At 39.9% G+C, this 24,822-nt stretch overlaps 1 long non-coding RNA gene across 10 annotated transcripts in view; it reads right to left on the bottom strand.

The window, feature by feature from the left end:
* LOC147363450 (uncharacterized) overlaps nt 1-24,194 on the bottom strand; it is a 223,102-nt gene extending 198,908 nt beyond the window's left edge. For 6 of the 10 annotated variants that reach the window (XR_015137118.1, XR_015137119.1, XR_015137116.1 and 3 more), the window contains exons 1-2: nt 23,424-23,926; nt 21,064-21,189 (exon numbers count right to left, since the gene is read on the bottom strand). This is a non-coding gene — a long non-coding RNA (uncharacterized LOC147363450). Of the gene's footprint in view, nt 1-19,479; nt 20,461-21,063; nt 21,195-23,423; nt 23,927-23,955 lie in introns of those variants that run through there. The other 4 variants (XR_015137124.1, XR_015137120.1, XR_015137125.1 and 1 more) reach the window with 3 other exon arrangements.
* Between the last annotated feature and the right edge of the window lie 628 nt (nt 24,195-24,822).

The raw sequence follows: 24,822 nt of genomic DNA, 5'->3' as shown, positions 1-24,822 counted from the left end.
GATGGAAATTTTTCAGATATGCCTTCCATGTCTTCAATCAAAGCATTTAAAAACAACAAAAAAACAAACAACGGTGCAGGAAAGGCTTTAGGGCATGCCACCAGACACCTTCATCGAGGTCAGAGATGTTCATGACTGAGAGGAAAAGCTTGCCTTAGTGAAAGGACACATCAAAATCCCTGTGGGCATGAGATATTTTTATATTTTTCAAAATAAAAAGTATTAGCTTTAAAGGACTAAACACACTGACCCAGGATGACAAAGAATAAGTCATCAACAGGCTAGGTATGGTGATCAATTACCTGTGAATTTGCCCATCTGCACTTTCATCCATTTTTGTCTATAGGATATAGGGAGGGAAATGTTGATTGCATAAGCTTCTAAATCAAGACATCAGATGAACCATTCTAATATTTTTTTTAAATAAGGCTTACTTGGCATCGTTTAGTTTCACTGCTTTTTCTCTAAGAGCTCAAAAACAATAGGCAGGGTTTTTTGGGTTTTTGTTTTTTTTTTTTTTTTTCTGGAAATGAACATCCATTTCACTGGTATAAAGATTCTGGAGTTTTCCATAGCAGTTTAAGATTACTTTTATCTTTCTGTAGCAGATGTCAAGAGAACCCCACTCATTACCGCCTCAGTCTTCTCTGAAGGTCACTGCATACTTCCTTCATATCTGCCAGAGGGACAAAGAAGACTTCTAGACCCCAAAGCAGAGTAGAATTTGCCAGAGGGTTAATGCTCCAGGCCATCCTAATGAGGGATAAAGTTTGATGGATTAAAAACCCCAGATGGATCCCCTTGGTAAGACAACTGAGGCATATCTGACAGTCTCTCACAATATAAGATGAGATGAGCTTAATTTTCAGCAGGAATAATTCACTAATCAATGCACCTTTGCTGGCTTTCCTTCTCCCTGCAGCTTACTTTCCTACTCCCATTCTGTGCTTCCTGGGATTACATCCCTAAAACTTACTTGCACCCACATCCTCATCTCTGGAAAAGAATCAAAACTACGAGAGTATTTGCAGTCTCCCAGATGACTTCATCTCTGTGATATTCCTAAATGTGCTGAAGGCATTTGCCCCATCACATCAATCATCATTTCATTACCTACAGATGCAATGCGTCTGTGTATACAGACTGGAAATCACTGAAAACCTATGCATAGGTCCTTTCTGACCACTGCTCCACATTGATTTCCTGGCCCTTAGTCAGGTTTATTCTAGTTTACAGTATAAAAGTCCTTCTTGCTGGATAAGAGGAAGACAAATCAGAAGTTAAGCCGTGTTGTCTTTGTTCTCTCTCAAGACATCTAGCCACATTGAAAGTCTTCAAAAGAAGAACTCAAGGTTAAAAACATATACATAGTGCTAAGACTGCAAGGAGATCCAACCAGTCCATTCTGAAGGAGATCAGCCCTGGGATTTCTCTGGAAGGACTGATGCTAAAGCTGAAACTCCAGTACTTTGGCCACCTCATGCGAAGAGTTGACTCATTGGAAAAGACTCTGATGCTGGGAGGGATTGGGGGCAGGAGGAAAAGGGGACAACAGAGGATGAGATGGCTGGATGGCATCACTGACTCGCTGGACGTGAGTCTGAGTGAACTCCGGGAGTTGGTGATGGACAGGGAGGCCTGGTGTGCTGTGATTCATGGGGTCGCAAAGAGTCAGACACGACTGACTGACTGAACTGAACTGAAGACTAAGAAACATCCAAATATTCCACTGAAAAATTAAATAAGCATTTATAAGATAGTTAACCTAACAGAAGCAGAAGGTATTAAGAAGAGGTGGCAAGAATACACAGAAGAAACATACAAAGAAGATCTTTATGACCCAGATAATCACGATGGTGTGATCACTCACCTAGAGCCAGACATCCTGGAATGTGAAGTCAAGAGGGCCTTAGGAAACATCACTATGAACAAGCTAGTGGAGGTGATGGCATTCCAGTTGAGCTATTTCAAATCTTAAAGATGATGCTGTGCAAGTGCTGCACTCAATATGCCACAAAATTTGGAAAACTCAGTAGTGGCAACAGGACTGGAAAAGGTCACTTTTCTTTCCAATCTCTAAAACAGGCAGTGCCAAAGAATGCTCAAACTACCACACAATTGCACTCATCTCACATGCCAATAAAGTAATACTCAAAATTCTCTAAGCCAGGCTTCAACAGTACGTGACCCATGAACTTCCAGATGTTCAAGCTGGATTTAGAAAAGGCAGAGGAACCAGAGATCAAATTGCCAGCATATGCTGGATCATCGAAAAAGCAAGAGAGTTCCAGAAAAACATCTACTTCTGCTTTATTGACTATGCCAAAGCCATTAACTCTGTGGATCACAGCAAACTGTGGAAAATTCTGAAAGACATGGGAATACCAGACCACCTGACCTGCCTCTTGAGAAATCTATATGCAGGTCAAGAAGCAACAGTTAGAACCGGACATGGAACAACAGACTGGTTCCAAATGAGGAAAGGAATACGTCAAGGCTATATGCTGTCACCCTGCTTATTTAACTTATATGCAGAGTACATCATGAGAAACGCTGGGCTAGATGAAGCACAAGCTGGAATCAAGATTGCCAGGAGAAATAACCAATAACCTCAGATATGCAGATGACACCACCATTATGGCAGAAAGAGAAGAACTAATGAGCTTCTTGATGAAAGTGAAAGAGGAGAGTGAAAAAATTGGCTTAAAAATCAACATTCAGAAAACTAAGATCATGGCATCTGGTCCCATCACTTCGTGGCAAATAGATGGGGAAACTATGGAAACAGAGACAGACTTTATGTTTGGGGGCTCCAAAATCACTGTAGATGGGGCCTGCAGCCATGAAATTAAAAGACGCTTGCTCCTTGGAAGAAAAGTTATGACCAACCTAGACAGCACATTAAAAAGCAGAGACATTACTTTGCCAACAAAGGTCCATCTTGTCAAAGCTATGGTGCTTCCAGTGGTCATGGATGGATGTGAGAGTTGGACTGTGAAGAAACCTGAGCATGGAAGAATTGATGCTTTTGCACTGTGGTGTTTGGAGAAGACTCTGGAGAGTCCCTTGGACAGCAGGAGATCCAACCAGTCTATCCTAAAGGAAATCAATCCTGAATATTTATTGGAAGGACTGATGCTGAAGCTGGAACTCCAATACTTTGGCCCTACCTGATGAAAAGAACTGACTCATTGGAAAAGACCCTGATGCTGGGAGGGATTGGGGGCAGGAGGAGAAGGGGACGACAGAGGGTGAGATGGTTAAATGGCATCACTGACTCAATGGACATGAGTTTGAATAAACTCCAGGAGTTGGTGATGGACAGGGAAGCCTGGCATGCTGCAGTCCATGGGGTCACAAAGAGTCAGACATGACTAAGCGACTGAACTGAACGGAATGTTTATCTATAAGATACTAAGAGATTAAGCAGTTCCTAAGTGGAAATATTGTGTCTTTATCATTCAATGGTTTGAATTCTAAACTAGGATTCTATTATTCTTTCAACAAACAGTTCTTAAGTCCCCAGTATGTTCCAGGCACGGTGTTAAAAAAAAAAAAAAAAAAAAAAAGGATAGCTACATCTGAGAATAAGATTTGCCCCCAGTTCTAAGGAATTTATGGCTGAGTAGACAATTGGTGGTTGGGGCGGTAAGTATGGGCAGGAGTGATCCTTCTGACCACTCCACATCATTCCTCTAGTGCCATGCAAGTAAAATCTTGAACTTCTATATGTGTCATATTCCACAGGAAGTAAATTATTCTCATACTAAATTGATACTTAATCATATCCTAAAGCTCCTAAAGCTTCTGAGTCTTTTTAATAAACTGGCATATTCCTCCCCCAGCACTTTCTTTTTTACCCTGATGAGAACACTGAATATCCCCTAGAGCTCCCAGAATTCTTTGTGATGTTCTGCGTGCATGCCTGTGTGTTAAATGGCTTCAGTTGTGTCTGACTCTGCAACCCTATGGACTGTAGCCTGCCAGGCTCCTCTATACATGGGATTCTCTAGGCAAGAATACTGGAGTAGGTTGCCCTGCCTTTCTTCAGGGTGTGATGTTCTACTCCTGCTTAATTCTCTTCCACTGGGATGTTTCATCTGGCTGAAGGAGAAAGGCACCTTGTTAAAGACTCATAGGAAGGTTACACTGTAGGCAGAAGCACTGAGCAGAAAATGCTGTCTGTGTAAAACGGTTGGTCCTCATGGGAAGCCTGCCAGGTTCGCACATTAAGCCAAAAGGGAACACCTTGTGGTCAAGAACATTAGCCTAAAGAAACAGAAACCCAAGGGCCCCTTGTCTGAAACTGCCACAAAGCAAATCTATTCCAAATGTGCCTGGCACTAAACCACATTCAGTTCAGTTCAGTCGCTCAGTCGTGTCCGACTCTTTGTGACCCCATGAATCGCAGCACGCCAGGCTTCCCTGTCCATCACCAACTCCCAGAGTTCACTCAAACTCATGTCCATCGAGTCGGTGATGCCATCCAGCCATCTCATCCTCTGTTGTCCCCTTCTCCTCCTGCCGCCAGTCCCTCCCAGCATGAGGGTCTTTTCCAATGAGTCAACTTTTCGCATGAGGTAGCCAAAGTATTAGACCCTTGCTAAGAAACCAAGTTTCCACAACAGAGTTTCACGTGGCAGTTCTCAGAACAGATTTAGGAATATGTCACTTCAGATATCTTTTGTCTTTGCCAGAAGCCTTTTTCAGCTAAACACAAAAAAGTCACCTATAGGCGTATTACACGTGATCTTGTACTCTGTTGATAATGACCTTTCTCAGGAAATGCACTGTTTACATGACTCATTCTTTTTTTAGAATAACATAGCGATCACTTTTAGGAAACTCAGCTATTAAAATACCTGAGTTTCAAAGAAGAAAACCCTCTTCCTATTATGTTTCTTTCATTAAAGTGAGTCAGATGCATCATGGCTTTTGAAATAGAAATGGTTAACAGATTTGCTCTGGAGGAAAACCATTTCCGGAACAGTAAAAGGTTTCCAAGTTTTTGCTATGGGAAAAAAACATCTCTCTTTCAAATGTCCCTTTTCCCTTCCTCCAACTAAATAAGGCTGTGATATTCACTATCTGATGAGACAGAGACACTCTGGTTTTTTGCTTCCTTCCTAGGTTTGTGGCCATAAGAGTGTTACAATCTTTCTGAGGCTCAGTTTTTTTCTTTTTCAAAATGAACTCATTTAGGATGTAAAGGGATGCTATACTTACAGTGCCTGACATAGAGCTGGCACCCAGTAGAGTAAGTGGTGGTAACAAGGTAATACCTGCAATAGCAGGAGCTGTGCCCTGAGAGCACTTGCAACCCAGACCACTGCTCTGGTGCTCTTTCGGTTTGTACTCCCTGGTTCTGGGAGTTCACAGGTTTGGGAGATTTCCTATTAACTTTCCCTTGTAAATGTATCTTGGATGACTGACGCTTTCACACACATGCAGTGGCTGAGTGTCAACACAATACCAGCCGAATCCAGTTTACAAGGTTTTCATCCCAATGTCTCTAAGCATGCCTACATGGAATTTACGATTCAGAGATTTTTCTCCCTTCATCTTAGAGGGTAAAGGTAAGGGATCCTTGTCCATCCTAAAAAGGCCTCTTTGGCAGAGGAACTTGGCCTGCAAATTTTATGTACATCAACCCTTACTTATTAAATAACTTATTAATCAAATCACTTATTTCTCATTAAAGGGAGAGTTATTTTGAACAACTCATCTGATATGTGTATTTCCTAACAATTTAAATGGTGAATAAAAGCCTATCCTGACATACAAAATGTATGATATACAGGTTAATGTCAAGATATATGACACTTCCAGACTAAGCAGTCAGTGTTTGTCAGGTTGTTTTACTCGTCAGCCACACTGCTGTGCAGGAAAATGTACCTTTACAAAGCTGTTCTTTGAAAGAGCCTATCCTCTGTTGGTTTGTCTGCTTTTTGCTGTAAGACTAATTAGCCATGACAATTAGCATGGGTGGGAGTTCTGAAAGAAACAGGATACACTGAAATGAAACCATGCTACAGGCAAGTCACTGTAATAAAAATGAAGCATGAGATATTACACAGGCAAAATGCTGTACTTCCCCGGGCTCATGGCCACCAAATACATCTTTTTTGACACTTCTCAGAATGATAAATCTTTCACGGGCTGGTAGGTTTGTTTTTGTTTTTTTTTTAAAGAAAGCTTGCACTTAAGGCACTTCGACACAGAAGACAATCCAAATTTATAAATTGTATACATTTCATTGAAATAAGAAAAAATTCAGACAATATAAGACAACTCAGAGTCAAAAAAAGTCAGTATGTAAAACTGAAAATTTACAACAAGAAAATCATATGAAATCCTAGTTTGGGGTCATTTGGGCATTACTGTAGGACCTTTAAAGCAAATCAGTATTCTTCATTGATAGTTCAAAAATGTAAACTATAAATATACAGCAGAAGCATTTCTATACAGGTTTCCATAATCCAGTCTATGCAGAAATGCTACACCAGATACATAAAGTACTTGTGAAAGAAATGACCATTTATATTTGGCGGTACCTTGGACCTCTGCCATTCTTTAAAGGGCTTTCATTGTTTAATTGCTATATGGTGTGGGCACTCCTTGGGACCCACAGGATTACAGATTTACTTTCTGATCAATGAATACACATGGGCTTTTAAAGGGAATAAACAGCAAAGATGAGGCTTCGCTCGCTACAAAGGTCACGATCACCATTGTGAGAATAAGTTTATTCTTGTTAGTCAAGAATTGGAATGAGTCATGATGAGCTTGGGAGAGAATGTCACATCTCAAAAATGGGATTAAGCCAGAGACACGGGTTAGTACTCAAGGTAGGGCCATTTTTCCAATTTTCACAACCCACCTTGGTATTTTACACTCACAATAATTGTTTTCCTTTCAGTTAAAAAAATCTATTACTCTGGGTTCTGTGGGGTTTTTATAAAAGCCACACAAAAATAAGGAATTTAGCTTTGCTATTTGCCCCTGAAGCAGGACAGATGTTTAAGAGATTACAGTTAACTTCAATACATGCAAATCTTATTTTTCCTAAAAATAGTTTTTCCTAAAGGGAAAAAAAAATTGCTAGTGATGTTCTTGCAACTACAAACTTGTCTTCACTTGAGAAGGCCATTTTAAGAAGAATTACTTGCTTTTCAAAGTTAATACATAATTAATGCAGAATAAATTGCCTCTTGGCCATATTACTCTAATGATAGGTAAATCTGAGGAGATACCCTGAGCAGCATTCATTCCAGGGATTCCAATGATCAGTTTTCCTGAGTCATCAATGCCCTAATCATTCAATATACACACTTGCTACCTCTATCCCCATTTTTATTGGGAATAATCAGTTATCAACTTGGTGAATGGTTTCATTATTTTAATATATCTTAAAAATAGGAACATTTATAGAAACCACTACATCTCAGAGAGACTTTTTGGTGTGTTTCCACAATATAGTTTCAGGGAAAAAAAGAAAAGAAACAGAATTTAGGGAACAGGCATGAATTCAAGACCACCAGCACCTTGCTTTCATTATCTGCATGTTTAAAAAAATCTTAATAATACCCTGAAACATAGGGTGTTTTATTTTATTTTTTTGTTTGGATGGTTGGTTGAGATAGCCTGAGTCCATGAAGTGAAGAGGACCATCAAATCATGGTCCTGGTGGACAGGAGAGAGGGAGTGTTGTCATTAACTGCATGGATGACCCACAGCAACATTTAATCCCTCAGGGTCTCAGTGTCTGACACGACAAAGTGACAAGGTTGAACTAAATGATTCCCAATGTCAGTCTTTGAACTTATAGCTGGTAAATATTAGGAGACCTCTTCAGAAACTTCCTAACATGAAACTAATTTTCCTATGAATGTTTTTAAAGATAATTAGGGTAAGAATATAGCCATTTGAATGTATATTAAAAACAAGTTCAGAAAGATTCAGAACAGTCCATGGAAAGAGGTGTTAGGTAAGGCAGAGGCACATCGTCTCTTTATATTCTCCTGAAATGTAAACATGTTTATAGCATGAACATGTAACTTCTGCAATTAAAATAGCTTATACCAAATTAATATATAGGAAAACTGCAGTGCACATATTGAATTTAATGCTTTTTTCAACAATTACTATTTTTGAATTTCAGATATACAGTTATTCCACAGCTATACTGATATTGTATAATTTTTCTTAGAAAAGATTTCGGGTTGTCTTAATGTTGTCTCCCTTTGTCTGCTTATCCAGTTTCTACTAACTTCCCATGGCCTGCTCATATCATTTTCTCCTCCTCCCTTGGCTCTTCATATGCAGCTCCACTCCATCACTTGCAGAGTAAGATAACCGTGTTCACACGTCTCTCTCTCACTGCGTAGGCCCAAAGAGAGACTTTGTCTTATTCTTCTGTGAAGTAAAAGTCACTCAATCATGTCTGACTATTTGCAACCCAATGGACTATATAGTCCATGGAATTCTCCAGGCCAGAATACTGGACTGGGTAGCTGTTCCCTTCTCCAGGGGATCTTCCCAACCCAGGGATCGAACCCTGGTCTCCCACATTGCAGGTGAATTCTTTACCAGCTGAGCCACCAGGGAAACCACAATGCTCTTTTGTATTTCCACCCAAATTCTTATTATAGTGCCTGGCATGAGGAGGTGGCTCTGCATATTTTATCTCTGAAACACACTGTGATGGACTCTGACACCTTATAATCTTTGTTCAAGAGATGTTTTATGCCATTGAAAATATGAGGACCAAGAAATAGAAAATCCCACGGCATGCTGTAAACATATGCACCTGTGGAAAGCAACAATTTGAGCTAAGGGTCAGTGAAAGTGTGTCAACTAAACAAGACCTAGTTCTTCGGGGCCTGTTTTCTCAGGTTTAGGCTTACTGAACAGACTAAAATTCAGGGTCCAAGGAGGTCTATCATTTAAATTTAAAACAAAAAAATTTTTCTAGTCCATAGTTTTAGTAACAGGTACTAAATTTAATGAAAGAAGATAAAAAGTTCTAGTGGGTGAAAATAATAAGAATCAGAATTGTGAATTGTGTTTCTCTGTCCACCACGCTAAAGTTAGCATCACCAAGTAGCCCATTTCTAAGAGTAAGTTGAGATCCAAGAAGACAACTGATCTAAGAGACAACTAATTTATAACAGTCCAGGAATTAGAAACATAGAATTTAAGTTCCCTTTTTATCACTCGCTCTCTGTGCCAATTTGTACAAGTCACTTCAGTTCTATGAATTTAATTTCCTTATCTATAAAACAATGTTTATCATCTCTGCCTATAAGGTTATTAAAATAACTAGATGCCTTGCTGCTGCTGCTGCTAAGCCGCGTCAGTTGTGTCCGACTCTGTGCGATCCCAGAGACGGCAGCCCACTAGGCTCCTCTGTCCCTGGGATTCTCCAGGCAAGAACACTGGAGTGGGTTGCCATTTCCTTCTCCAATGCATGAGAGTAAAAAGTGAAAGTGAAGTCACTCAGTCGTGTCCAACTCTTAGCAACCCCATGGACTGCAGCCCACCAGGCTCCTCCGTCCATGGGATTTTCCAGGCAAGAGTACTAGAGTGGGGTGCCATTACCTTCTCCGACTAGATGCCTTAGTGTATATTAAAACAACCCATAAACTATTTATTGTATGATATAAAATATGACTGTTTATCATAGAGATTTCTTCAATAATTCCTCTTTCCTGGCCTCCATGGACTGGAAGTGCCGTGGTGACATAGGAATGCAAAAATGCATGGGAACCACAAGATCCACTTTCCAGGCTCTCGCAGTTTATAACTGGGTAGCTTACAGCAACACCTTAACCCCTCTACTTCAATTTCCCACTGGGGAAAAAACAACAGCAAAAAATAACATTATGTCTTTGTCTAGAGATATTTAAATCAATAAAATGGGAAAATGGTTGTGAAATGCTTTTCAAAGCAAAGAGTTTTCAACTAAGATAAGCATATTTGGTCTTGAAAAGTGAGTGACAGAAAGGTAAAGTGCCTTATACCTGCATGTCCAGCATATTATTATATACTGGAAGAAACTAGGCTAGAAATTATCTTCAAGTCCCTTCTACCTCACTACCTATTTAAGTAAATTCGGTACACAAAATATTGATCAGAAGACTATAGAATACTATGCAACTGGAAATTCTATTTTCTAATATAAAGGAAGAAAGAAAATATTTATATGCATAACTAGATTAAAATAATATTTATATATATAGACATTACTGCTCAATTACATTTACTGTGAAACAGAGCACATTTGCTCTATGTATTTGAAAATGACTCACTGACTAGTTCATAGCAATTACTGATTTCTAGTTTCTCATCCATTTTCCATAACAGCCAAAAAACATTTACTTCCAAGTCTAACATTTGGGTATAGCTGTTGCTTGCCCTGTTTAGGCAACAAAGATTGTATTTAAGAATTAATCTCTCTGTCTTGACCAAAATGTTCTTGAGCATTAACCAACTAAGAAAACTAGTCTATCATCAGAAAGTCTACAAATAATAAATGCTGGAGAGTATGTGGAGAAAAAGGAAACCTCCTACACTGTTGGTGGGAATGGAGATTGGTGTAGCCACTATGAAGAACAGTATGAAGGTTCCTTCAAAATTTTTTTAAAAACTACAAATATTGGCGCAGAGTGCCATTTCCTGTTCCAGGGTATCTTCACGACCCAGGGATCAAACCTGCATCTCTTAGGTCTCCTGCATTGGCAGGTGGACTCTACCACCAGTGCCATCAGGAAAGCACCATTAATCAAGTATACTTCAACTTTAAAAAGAAAAAAAAACCAGCTTGAAATTTTTTCAAAGTTTCTAATGAACCTTATTTATTAAGGTATGGTTTTATTTTGGATTTTGATTTTTTTTAAATGAACTTACTATAGAACACATTTCCTGATGCTTTATAAGTTACTGAGTTCAGATTAAAGAAAGGTTTTATAAAAAAAATTTAATGCTGTGGGACAATCAGAGAATTATTTCACATGTTGATTAACTGAACAATGTTACATTGTATCTCTTTTGAATTCATTTTTCTCTCCAGGATTAATCTTTATGCATTATTCAAATTTACTATTATGACACACAAAGATGGTTCCAAACAAGATTCAGTTCAGTTCAGTTCAGTCACTGAGTCGTGTCCGACTCTTTGCTACCCAATGGACTGTAGCACACCAGGCTTCCCTGTCCATCACTAACTCCTGGAGTTTACTCAAACTCATGACCACTGAGTCGATGATGCCATCCAAACGTCTCAACCTCTGTTATCCCCTTCTCCTCCTGCCTTCAATCTTTCCCAGTATCAGGGTCTTTTCCAATAAGTCAGTTCTTCACATCAGGTGGCCAAAGTATTGGAGTTTCAGTTTTATCAGTCTTTCCAATGAATATTCAGGACTGATTTCCTATAGGATGGACTGGTAGGATCTCCTTGATGTCCAAGGGACTCTGAAGAGTCTTCTTCAACACCATAGTTCAAAAGCGTCAATGCTTTGGCACTCAGCTTTCTTTATAGTCCAATTCTCACATCCATACATGACTACTGGAAAAACCATAGCTTTCACCAGATGGACCTTTGTTGGCAAAGTGATGTCTCTGCTTTTTAATATGCTCTCTAGGTTGGTCATAACTTTCCTTGCAAGGAACAAGCATCTTTTAATTTCATGGCTGCAGTCACCATCTGCAGTGATTTCGGAGCCCAAAAATATAAAGGCTGTCACTGTTTCCCCTGTTTCCCCATCTATTTGCCATGAAGTGATGGGACCAGATGCCATGACCTTAGTTTTTTGAATGTTGAGTTTTAAGCCACTCACTCTCCTCTTTCACTTTCATCAAGAAGTTCTTTAGTTCTTCTTCATGTTCTGACATAAGGGTGGTGTCATCTGCATATCTGAGGTTATTGATATTTCTCCTGGGAGTATTGACTCCAGCTTGTGCTTCTTCCAACCCAGCGTTTCTCATGATGTACTCGCATATAAGTTAAATAAGCAGGGTGACAATATACAGCCTTGACGTACTCCTTTTCCTATTTGGAATCAGCCTGTTGTTCCATGTCCAGTTCTAACTGTTGCTTCCTAACCTGCATACAGGTTTCTCAAGAGGTAGGTCAGGTAGTCTGGTATTCCCATCTCTTGAAGAATTTTCCATAGTTTATTGTGATCCACACAGTCAAAGGCTTTGACATAGTCTATAAAGCAGAAGTAGATGTTTTTTGGAAATTTCTTGCTTTTTTGATGATTCAGCAGGTGTTGGAAATTTGATCTCTGCCTTTTCTAAATCCAGCTTGAATGTCTGGAAGTTCACAGTTCGCATATTGCTGAAGCCTGGCTTGGAGAATTTTGAGCATTACTTTACTAGTGTGTGAGATGAGTGCAATTGTGCAGTAGTTTAAGCATTCTTTGGCATTGCCTTTCTTTGGGGTTGGAATGAAAACACCTTGTCCAGTCCTGTGGCCACTGCTGAGTTCTCCAAATTTTCTGGCATATTGAGTGCAGCACTTTCACAGCATCATCTTTCAGGATTTGAAATAGCTCAACTGGAATTCCATCACCTACACTAGCTTTGTTCATGGTGATGCTTCCTAAGGCCCACTTGACTTCACATTGCAGGATGTCTGGCTCTAAGTGAGTGATCACACCATTGTGATTATCTGGGTCGTGAAAATCTTTTTTCTATAGTTCTTCTGCATATTCTTGCCACCTCTTCTTAATATCTTCTGCTTCTGTTAGGTCCATGCCATTTTTGTCGTTTATTGTGCCCATCTTTGCATGAAATGTTCACTTGGTATCTCTAATTTTCTTGAAGTGATGTCTAGTCTTTCCCATTCTGTTGTTTTCCTCTATTTCTTTGCTTTGATCACTGAGGAAGGCTTTCTTATCTCTCCTTGCTATTCTTTGGAACTCTGCATTCAAATTGGTATATCTTTCTTTTTCTCCTTTGTCTTTTGCTTCTCTTCTTTTCACAGCTATTTATAAGGCCTCCCCAGGCAACCATTTTGCCTTTTTGTATTTCTTTTTCTTGGGAATGGTCTTGATCACTGCCTCCTGTACAATGTCCCAAACCTCCGTCCATAGTTCTTCAGGCACTCTGTCTATCAGATCTAATCCCTTGAATCTACTTGTCACTTCCACTGTATAATCGTAAGGGATTTGATTTAAGTCATACCTGAATGTTCTAGTGGTTTTCCCTACTTTCTTCTATTTTAGTCTGAATTTGGCAATGAGTTGATGATCTGAGCCACAGTCAGCTCCTGGTCTTGTTTAGAGATCATTCTGTCATTTTTGAGATTGCATCCAAGCACTGCATTTGACTCTTTTTTTTGACTATGATGGCTACTCCATTTCTTCTAAGGGATTCTTTCCCACAGTAGTAGATATAATGGTCATCTGAGTTAAATTTACCCATTTCAGCCCATTTTAGTTCGCTGATTCCTAAAATGTCAGCATTCACTCTTGCCATCTCCTGTTTGACCACTTCCAATTTGCCTGGATTCATGGGCCTAACATTCCAGGTTTCTATGCAATATTGCTCTTTATAGCATCAGACTTTACATCCATCACCAGTCACATCCACAACTGGGTGTTGTTTTTGCTTTGGCTCTGTCTCTTCAATCTTTCTGGAATTATTTCTCCACTCATCTGCAGTAGCATATTGGGCACCTACTGAACTAGGGAGTTCATCTTTCAGCGTCCTATCTTTTTGCCTTTTCATACTGTTCATGGGGTTCCCTAGGCAGGAATACTGAAGTGGTTTGCCATTCCCTTCTCCGGTAGACCATGTTTTGTCAGAAGTCTCCACCATAACCCATCATTTTGGGTGGCCCTACACAGCATGGCTCATAGTTTCACTGTGTTAAACAAGGCTCTGGTCCATGTGATCTGACTGGTTAGTTTTCTGTGATTGCTGTTTTCAGTCTGTGTGCCCTCTGATGGAGAAGGATTAGAGGCTTATGGAAGCTTCCTGATGGGAGAGACTGACTGAGGTGGAATCTGATTCTTGTTCTGATGGGCAGGGCCATTCTTAGTAAATCTTTAATCCAATTTTCTGTCAGTGGGCGGGCTGTGTTCCCTCCCTGCTATTTGACCTGAGGCCAAACTATGGTGGAGGTAATGAAGATAATGGTGACCTCCTTCAGAAGATCCCATGCACACACTGCTACACTCAATGTCCCCAACCCTGCAGCTGGCCAATGCCAACCACACCTCCACCAGAGACTGCTGGACATTCACAGCCAAGTCTGGGTCAGTCTCTTGTGGGCTCACTGCTCCTTTCTCCTGTGTCCTGGTGCACAGAAGGTTTTGTTTGTGCCCTCCAAGAGTCTGTTTCCCCAGTCTAGTGTAAGTTCTCGTGGTTCTATGGTGGGATTAATGGTGACCTCCTCCCAGAGGGCTTATGCCGTACCCAGGTCTACTGCACCCAGGGCCCCTGCCCCTGCAGCAGTCCACTGCTGACCCATACCTCCTCAGTGAAGTGAAGTTACTCAGTTGTGTCCGACTCTTTGCAACCCCATGGACAGTAGCCTGCCAGGCTCTGCCATCCATGGGATTTTCCAGGCAAGAATTCTGGAGTGGGCTGCCATTTCCTTCTCCAGGGTACCTCCTCAGGAGACACTCAAACACAGTTCTGTCTCAGTCTGTATGTGGTCTCTGGGTCCTGGTGCACACAACGTATGTTTGAGCCCTCTGAGAGTCTCTGGCAGGTATGGGGTTTGATTCTAAATGCAATTTCACCCCTCCTACCATCTTTCTGGGGCTTCTCCTTTGCCCTTGGACATGGATATCTCCTCAAAGTCGTGCAGCCACCAAACAAGATTACTGATCCTTGTTTACACAAACGATTCAAAATATAAACTTTCATATTAGTGCAGTTTGTGAAACATCACCCCATTGTCTTACAATTCCAGCTTAAGCTCTGAAATAAGTCACCAAATTATAAGATACCACAAAAGTACCCTTTTAAAATAGCTTGCCTTCTACTTTTTTGAGACAGAAACTCTGCCATGTTACTTTTTGTAAGATACTATCATCCTACTGTGATGTAGGTATTTGTTCATCCTTCTCCAACATTGGATCATAAACTCCTTACAATAGGGTCCATGTATAATCAATCCACCTTTATGATCCAAAGAGTTTGGCCCCAAAAGTGTATCAAAAGTATTTGAGGAACTAAGTTTACAGAAGTGATGTATGCTATAATTATATAACTTTATCCTCTGTATTATTAACCTCCTGTGGAGACTTAGGTACTCCAGAGAGCATGACCTTCAGCAGCCATTAACAACTGCACAGTCTGCCTCCTTCTGGAGACCAGGACACACCTGGTACCCCTATCCTCACTTCAGCACAACCACATACAGGCATTCCATGAAGAACTGACACATTCAAGGAGCCAGTAGCTACTGTGAACACAGATCCCAATTTTCCAGGGACAAATGATATGAACAGGCATTATCCTAGCATCCTTGTTTGACTAGAGAAGTTCTTTTACCCTTAAAAGTATTGCCTTTTGGATTTAAGTTATATGATCCTCTATTAATAAATGTGCTTCAGTTGTGTCCTTTTATTCTCTACTTGGAGATAGGGTAAGTTCTGAAAAAACACACTGATAGGCAAAATTGTGCAGAAAGAAAAGATAGTATAACAGAAAGCTGAGTGGGATATTTTCTGCTGCTCTTGAATCAGCACCTAAGACCCAAAGCTGAAAATCAAGAGGCATAGACCATGCCACATTTTAAACAGGATGGCCAACATCAAGAATCCAGAAACAAGTGTCAGAATTTACTAGGAAGCAGACAAACCTGTCCTAACACTCTCAAGTCATCAATTCAGCCTCATCCCAATCCCCAGCTCCAACTCTCCTTTTCACTTATAAATGGGACAAAAGTAACTGTGGGAGTCCTGAGTTACTGACCTAGAGAATAGACCAGAAACCTATGTGAAATGTAGACATTCCCCAAGTGAAGAGGGAGGCTCCCAGGGTCTCATTCAGCAATTTAAGAAAAGAACAGGCTTCCCTTGTGGCTCAGCTGGTAAAGAATCTGCCTGCAACGCGGGTGACCTGGGTTCAATTCCTGGTTTGGGAGGATCCCCTGGAGAAGGGAAAAAGGTACCCACTCCAGTATTCTGGCCTGGAGAACTCCATGGACTGTATAGTCCATGGGGTCGCAAAGAGTTGGACTGGCCTGGAGAACTCCATGGACTGTATAGTCCATGGGGTCACAAAGAGTTGGACAATGCTGAGCAATTTTTACTTAAGAAAACATGATCTCATTCCCCCAAGGATGTCTGCTTATACAGCGGCTGTAGAGATCTCCCCCATTCCATGCCTCTAGAACCAGGGAGGTGGGAAACTAGCAAGAGAAAGCAGGATAAAGAGAGGAGGAAACCAGGAAGGGCCTGAACATCCTCCACTTGAAGTAGTAGAAAGTGTGTTTTTTCAGGGTCATGTAGACAGAGAGAGAAGTTAGACTTAAGCTGTACCAGACCAACGAAGGCTTGCTGCCAGGGAAGGTCACAGAGATTCATCCTAAACCAGAGCCAGGTTTTCTTCAGGGGCACCTGTGTGATAAGAAGACACTTCAGTCCCACATAAAAGGGCCCTGCCACAAAAGATCATCCCAAACACATGTGCATTTCCAGATAGCCAGCCTATGGACACCTGTCACTTGGAGGTCATCGGTGGCTAGGTAGTGTTGTCCAGACCAGTAGTAATAATGAATAAACCACATGGAGGTCAGTTAAGGAAGAGATAGGAGTACCTTTCTCCTCCTGGCTTACCAGTATTAATTAATAGGAATGTAAGGGGAACTACAAAGAGGAGGAGGACAATAACAAAGAGTATCAAAGGTAACACAATGCTTGCCACTCCAGGTGGTAAGAAATACAAAACTGAAGTTATATAGAAGGTTAGAATTTTAACCCGTATGGATTTTTTTAAGCTAGAAACTGCTGGAAGATATCAGATCCTGCCCAAAACATCATTTAAGATGCTACTCACAAGAAAAGCTAAAATCAGAGTTGAGGGCAATGATTAAAGAAAAGTAAATTCATTTTAAATTTGCACCTAAGTTGAGCCTATTTACCAGAATTCAAAATCAAGCTTTACTTTCTAAATTTGACCTTTAGAAGTTAATTAAGTGTTAGGAAACAAGTGCTCAATTTCTCATGAGCCTAGAAATGTACCCTGGCATAGTGTCCACAAAGACTGACTTCTAGCTTGTATCCTACATTTATGTCCTGTGATTCAGTGGCTACCCAGGGATTCATCAATTCATGTCAGTGGTTGAATTTAATAATGACAAACCATTGCTTGGAACCTGGCTGTAGACCTCAAACCCCTACCTACTTGTTTTCGTTTTCCTAACCAGTTTCCAAATCCATTCCTAAGGCTTGAAAGCAAGGAGGGGGACCCAACCATGGGACAGGTAACCTAACGCCCAGATAACAATCCTTTCTATCTTCATCTTCTGCATCCACTACCCACACTCTTTGGGGACACAAGATTTGAGAAAAGGAAAACCTTCCTCATAAAAATGTTGAGGACTCAGAAAAGCCAGTCTAAGGGCCATATTTGCACTTTCAAAGGGTAATTCTTCTGAAAAGATTCTGAAACACTGTATCAGATCTATAGGTTCCAGCAATGACTCTGATAAGAAAAATCTTTCCTGTTCCTTTCCTGTTCAATTAGCATAAAGTTTAATCTTAGCACTAACAGATCTCCAGGCCAGGCTCAATTTAGGATTGGTTCCCACTAGACCAGAGGTGCATCATGGAAGCAGAGCTCAGTCGAAATGTGGTGAAGTATTAAAGACGTGAGTGCCATGAACTATTTTTACTGTCTTTACTGTACTCTTTTCTTTATGAGTCTCACAGTAAGGTCTTCATGAGATAGAAATCAAATTCATGATTGGTCAAGTGTCAAGATCCCCCGGCTTCTGGCTTTTTGTCAGAAACTTGGAACTAACCCCAAGATTAGTTCTGCTCCTGGGTATGCAGTCCTCTTTCTATACCTACCTTGGCTTTTGAATCACCAATATTCAACTTAGTGTATTCCACTGTGCTGGTCTTTTTGGCCCACAGCCACCCACAACTGTTGGTATAGGAAAAATATTAACAAACAAATATTCATTAAGCACTGTTGTCTAATATAAATTTAATATTTAAAAGGAAAATATTCTCTTCCACACATTTTCTTTTCAATACCTCTTACATTATACTGTAGTCATAAACTCTACTTATGTGGTCCCAAGACTTTATGTTTCAGGAGAAATGCAGTAACCTTGTTTTACAGAATACAGAACCTGCATTTCTGTATGTGTGTGTGAGCCAACACACACACACATACACACACACACACACACACAGCTCAACATGACCATGACCACCACCATCACTGGGATGAGTGTACAACTTGCAAAACAAAATACCAAGTTCTCTTACTCACAAGACAGCTAAAAAACCAGATTGGAAAGAAACGTTCATCAGAATAAACTGCAATGAACAAAACATCATAAAATGTTTGAATACGATTTTAACACCATAAAATGAACCTTTATACTTAGTTTTGTTTGAGATACTTTTGTCTTTAAAAATTGATGATGTTTTTAAGAGGCAGGAGTAGGGAAAAAAGCTGTAAGTATTACACTGTCCCACATACACTTCCCATTGAATAGAACCTAACTTCTTACTAGCGCTCTTCTGTCTCTCCCATCATTTCACCATAACACATAATCAGATTCTCAAGAGACTTCTCAGGAAGCCTGTACAATTCTTAGAAAATCACAGCATGCATTTGATATAATGGAAACCATGCCTACCCCAAAACCGGGGTTTTTTAAAATTATTTTAATTGGAGGATAATTATTTTACAATACTATGGTACTTTTTGCCATACATTGACATGTATCAGCCATGGGTGCACGTGTCCCCACATCATGAACCCCCCTCCTACCCCACCCCACCCCTCTGGGTTGTTCCAGAGCATGGTCTTTGAGTGCTGTGCTTCATGCATCGAACTTGTACTGGTCATCTCTTCTACATATGGTGATATACATGTTTCAATGCTATTCTTTCATATCATCCCACCAAAAGCATGAGTTTGTAGTGAAGGCAGACCTAGGGTTAGCTTCTGGCTCCAGCTATGAAAATTTAGGCTTCTTACCTCTTTAGACCTCAGTTACTTTATCACCAAGATGGGAAAAGTTGAAGCCATCTGAGTATTATATTGACTATAAGTAAAAATATGGAAGAACAACAGTTTTTTTTTTTTTGATAATACTCTGCATACAAATTCATAGTTCTTCACCTGAGCAGCTTCTGTACATTTTAATTATATAATGCTTAATATCATTGAAATGTGTTACATAAGTGCTTTGGTTAAGTAGGTCTCTTAAGATGACTAAATGAAACATCATCTCTGTCCCTCTTCTGGTTAATTTTCAATTATTTTCCCTTTTGATTTTGGGTAGTAACTCATAGTTATTTATTCTTTAAAAATCACCTGAGGAAACCAGAGGATTTGTTTGTACTTAGTTCCTAACATAATTAAGATTCAGATAATCTGCTAAGCTGGCAACCCCAAGAGAACATAAAGAAAGAAACGTGATGAATAAGGCATCTTTTCCCTGTTTGATCACATTTTCAGCAAAACAGCAAAATTCAGCACTGCTTAGCAGCTTACAATTTTTAACAGTTTATATTTGTAACAGAAACAGGAAACTATTTCCAAAACCTCTATTTTCCCTTTGTTGAAACCAAGTCTGTAATTCTAACCAGTTACATGTAAATAACATTTAGGGAAGCAACAGTTAAGAAGATATAAAATAAGTGATTAGATCATTGTTGCAGTGAGGGGGGTATAAGAAAAATTCAAACATTATACTGGTCCTCTCCTTGAATTTTCCCTTCTGTTGATAAACCTCTTTTAGGTCAGTTATAAAAATACTAGACAGATACAAGCCTAGTTAAAACAAAAGTTAAAACATCTCTTCAAGGGATGGGCATTATCTGCTTTTACCACCTGAATAATAATCTCAATAGATTTGCTGAGTTAGAAAGAGTGACCTTTATCCACTCACTCCATACAGAAATTTCTTCTGTAACAAACCCCAACCACTTCAACGAGGGAACCATATTAACTTCCTTCCAAGCAACCCATCCCATTCTGATATAGTTCTTAAGCTCAGGTCAAGCTCAGGAAAACTAGTGCCTAAAAATGTTACTATAACTAGAAAGCTGCTTCACTTCACAGACAGGGTCTGGATAAAGGCCTGCAGGAGGACATACAGGGAAAAAGCCGGCTTCTGGATCTCTCCTGATTCCCAGTTAGCTGCCTGTTGGCAAGGCCTTAGGCAATTCTACCACAAGGAGATGGTGGTTTCTCTGAAGATGCTCATTCTCAGAAGATAGGACGTGAAGGTCAAGAGGACTTTCATCAGCTCTAAAGGGTGGTTTAGCACAGTATTTGAGTCAGAACTTCAAAGGCAAAGAGAGTTCCCTGCCCCCTCTCTGTTATCCTGCTTAGTTTAGTCAGTATCCAATTACTCAGTTGGCACCTGAAGCTCGTGGAGCCCAATCCTAGACCAATAGCACATGATACCTGAAACAAGGTAGCCCCCATCGGCATCACCTTATTACCCTTCGTAAAGGAAAGACCCATTCAGGTGACTTCTTTTTGACCAACAGAGAACAAACTGGGGAAACTTGTGCAGTAGAACCAGCTTCATTGCCTGCTGGCTTAATAATTAAGATAACTGGATATTAACTAGAGTTATTATGATGATCCTTTTGCAGCATACACAAATTTCAAATCATTATGTTGTACACCTGGAATTAATATAATGTTTTATGTCAACTATACCCTAACTTGCTCACGTGAATTCTCTAATGAAAATTTACCTCTGATGTTTATCAATCAAGTACAGCACCCATGTCTTATTCATCTTTGTACCCTCAATGTCCAGAGATGCTTCTAGCACATAGCACATACTTGGCAAACACTGGCTGACCTAAGTGAAAGATTAAAATGTATTCAAGGACTAACCTTCAGATGCATTTCTTCATGTCAGGCATTATCAGAAGCACAGGTTCTCTGCACATTTTTTCCACATCTGCAATAATGTTTTGTACCCAGCGATTTGCAGAAAGCAAGCCTGAAGAGATTCCCAACCTAAGCTGTTCAAAAATAGAAGAAAAATGAGACTTGAGGAAAATGAGGAAAAATGAGACATTCTTTGGCATTCATTCACTTGATGTATGTGCAATAGAATGCTTTGAATTTATATAATATTTAGGAAGTTGCTCAAACAGGATCTAGTTAATAAAAGCACAATTTCACACTGAAGCTCCACATGGATAGTTGTGGAACTAGGCTAAAATTTATCTCTCATTCTGACCTCTCCTTAAACCAAGCAAGTTGCAACAGTATGGCTTAAAAATCCAAGGCGTGCTTTACACTGGTGACTTGAAAGGTATGTAGAAATTATAGGTAACAATAGGTTTTCAGGGATCATTTAGCCTCTTTAAGTGGGTATATCAGAAGCACATCAGAAGGGAGTGTATATGTAAGAGAGAGAAAAGAAAGAAAAAGAGGAAAAAGGAGTAAAGAGAAAGAAATAGTCCTTAGAAGTTTAGGCTTATGAAAAAGTTCAAAAAGCAAAAGAGATTAGCAACTTTGTTATTGTCTACTGTACATTCAACATACATATATTAATAGCTACATCATTGGTTGGGTGAGGGTAAGGGATTGTTGATGAAAATGAAAAGAAGAATTCCTAATGCCAACCTTATTGTTTTTAACTTGATAAACATTGTCTAAAGGAGCTCTATATAATTCTTTAAGTAGATTTTGTGGTTTCTCCTTGTTGGTATCATATGGTTGGTTTCCTATGAGTCAGTTTCACACAAGTGGATTCCAGCTTGTTTGGGGAAAAACTCACAGATCATACTGATCTAAACATGATCCATTTGCAATAACTGCCACATGGTAGTTGCTCAACAGAAACACTTAAGTGACAAATGTTGCTGAAATCACATTTTTCTTCTCTAGGCATAATCGGGAAAGTTATTCTCATTACTTCTCAATTGATCTCCTATAATTTTCTATCTTGTACATTTCCATCATAATAACCTGCATTTACTTTAGTGTCTTCTGCACATCTGAAGGCTCCTGTCCTTCAGATCTTGTCGTCTTGAATCATCATAAAGAATATATACCTTAGAAACAGGGACTATATCTCCTTTTTCTTTTCATGACCCAGTAGTTTGAAGATGAAGAATCATCTTCATCATTCAAAGATGATGAAGTTTGCAGAGTAGAAAACTGGCAAAAGCCCATTTCCTCATTCCAACCATGCAGAGGCTGAGGCTTTCATGCTCTTACATAATTCCAACTGCTGTGACTGTTCTAATAGTAAGTGCTGAATTCCACCTGAGTTAATCAGAAACTTTCTCCTTAGAGTTTGAATTCTAAAAGTAGAGACATTTTTAATGCAAAATATGTAAGATGTGGACACACGTGTTCCATATGATCAAGTTTCCAGTCACAAGGATGACCTGGACTGAAAGAATAAGGCAAGACACAAAGAGGCAGATAATAGAAATGCTAAGAAAGATAATCCTCAAGACATTCAAATCCTTGGCTGCCATCATGTCTATGGTTCAGGCAAAACCCTGACATTCCTGTGGTTGGTTTATTTCATTCATTCAGTAAATATTCAGTGAGCACTGACTATATGCCCAGCACTTTGCTAGGCACTGAAGATGCAACTGTGAGCAAAACAGAGATGTTCTCTGCCCTGGCAGAGCTGCTGAGCCATTAAATCTACATCATCCCCCTATTCCCACACCATCATCACACTTTTAGTTTGAATAACATCCAAAAGAATGCTAATTTCAGCTGTTATGAATTAAACTTCTGTGGATTTGTCTGTGACATTAAACAATTTTATGCAAAATTCATTTTTCAAACTAGGTAACCAACAAATTTTGTCTTTTGATTTATGCCTGAGTTGCTTAAAATTTCCCTAAAAACTAGAAAATCCTCTTCTGACTTACTCAGCACCTAAGAAATCTCAAACTTCTAATTCTTAAAAAATAAAATTCTTATTTAAGTATAACAAGAAGCAACAGTTTTTCTTCAAGCAATATTATTTCATTTCCCTACACCAACTATTCAGGAAACTGATATAGAATTTTACCTTTTGTTCTCAACCTGGGTTCTTTCAAAATAAAACATAAAACTCTATGCCTGTAGGTAGTGTTAGATCATATCTTCCAGGCCTTCCTAATTCTGACATTTGAAAATAATAATGATAATGACCTCTATTTTTGACCTTAGGTAAAGAAAAACTAGTGCATCTTCTACAATGTGATCTTTGCAAATTCAGATATGAAGTTACTCACCAGCATGGGGCCCAGCAAGAGGAATGCAGAGGTTTAGTCACGAAATCGTGTCTGACTCTTTCGTGACCCCATGGACTGTAGCCTTCCAGGCTCCTCTGTCCGTGGGGTTTCTCCAGGAAAGAATGCAGGTGTGGGTTGCCGTCTCCTTCTCCAGGGGGCTTCCTGACCCAAGGATTGAACCTGTGTCCTCTGCTCTAGCAGACAGATTCCTTACCACTGAACCACCAGGGAAGCCTGGGGAGTGCAGAGGATGTGAAAAAAACATCCCTTCATCAGGACAGTGTTCTGGGATCCCCTACTGCCTGCCTCTGCCTTTCAGGCTGATGCTTCATGACGCACGGCTGGGAAGAGTTCTCAGGGGAGACTCCCACACTGAGCCCACCCTGGGACACTCAGTCTCTCACAGCCACCGAGCAGGTACTTTCCAGGACTGCAATTTCATGATCGGGGGCTGACAACCCGCTTCTCTTCCCCAGCTGAGCTCTGCCTCCCCACCACCACACACACACAAAATTAAAATAGGACTTCTTACCAGCTGAGATCTATCACACATGGATCCTAAGCAATGAAGGATAACTATACACTTTCCCATATTCTTTACATTCACTGCATTTCTCTCCTGTGTAATTTCTCTTGGGTGTAATATGGTTAGAATTTCTTCTGGTGGCTTTGCCACGTAGATTATATTCATAGAGTTTCTCTCCAGGTTGAGTTGGTGCCTGCTGATTGAGGGGTAAGTGTTAATTAAAGACTTAGCACTACCATGGAATATCACCGTAACCTTGATGAAACCATTTAATTTCCCCAAACTCAGTTCCCTCACCTATAAAAAGGGAGTCATCTTGGTACCTATTATAAGGTCTTCAATGATGACTAATGCAACAATATACATATTTAACACACTAACACTTGGCCATAGATATTAACTATCATCATTATCATCAAAATCATCGTTATTAACTTCTTCATCATCCTAATAGCTTATGGTGAATGGTGTCAGATTCCTGATATCTGAAGAAGAAGATTTAGCTTCAGGACCAGGGGCCAGACTTGATCACTCAAGAGCTTTTGTGTAGCAGAGTTTTATTAAAGTATAAAAAGGAACAGAGAACGCTTCTGACATAGACATCAGAAGGGGGATGGAGAGTGCCCCCCACCGCTAGTCTTAACAAGCCGTTTTATGTCTGTTAGAAAGTTATTAATCAGATAAGAGAGACACCTCAAGGTTGACAGAGTTTCACCAGGTCCCTCTCCCACAATATGCATTTTTGAGATAGGATGGCACAAAGTGTATCATTTCCCAGCCATAAAACAATTAATATGAATACTGGTTTGTTGAACTATTACCAGCCAAAAGTTAGTCTTAGGTGGAACCATTTTGAAGAAAGGTAAATTCCAA

Source organism: Bos grunniens, chromosome 11 (assembly GCF_055505025.1).
Source record: "Bos grunniens cultivar Pamir isolate PY7600 chromosome 11, Bosgru_T2T1.0, whole genome shotgun sequence".
Classification (NCBI taxonomy): Eukaryota; Metazoa; Chordata; class Mammalia; order Artiodactyla; family Bovidae; genus Bos; species Bos grunniens.
The sequence above is the reverse complement of the archived record's forward strand: the minus strand, read 5'-3'. Positions and strand labels throughout refer to the sequence as shown.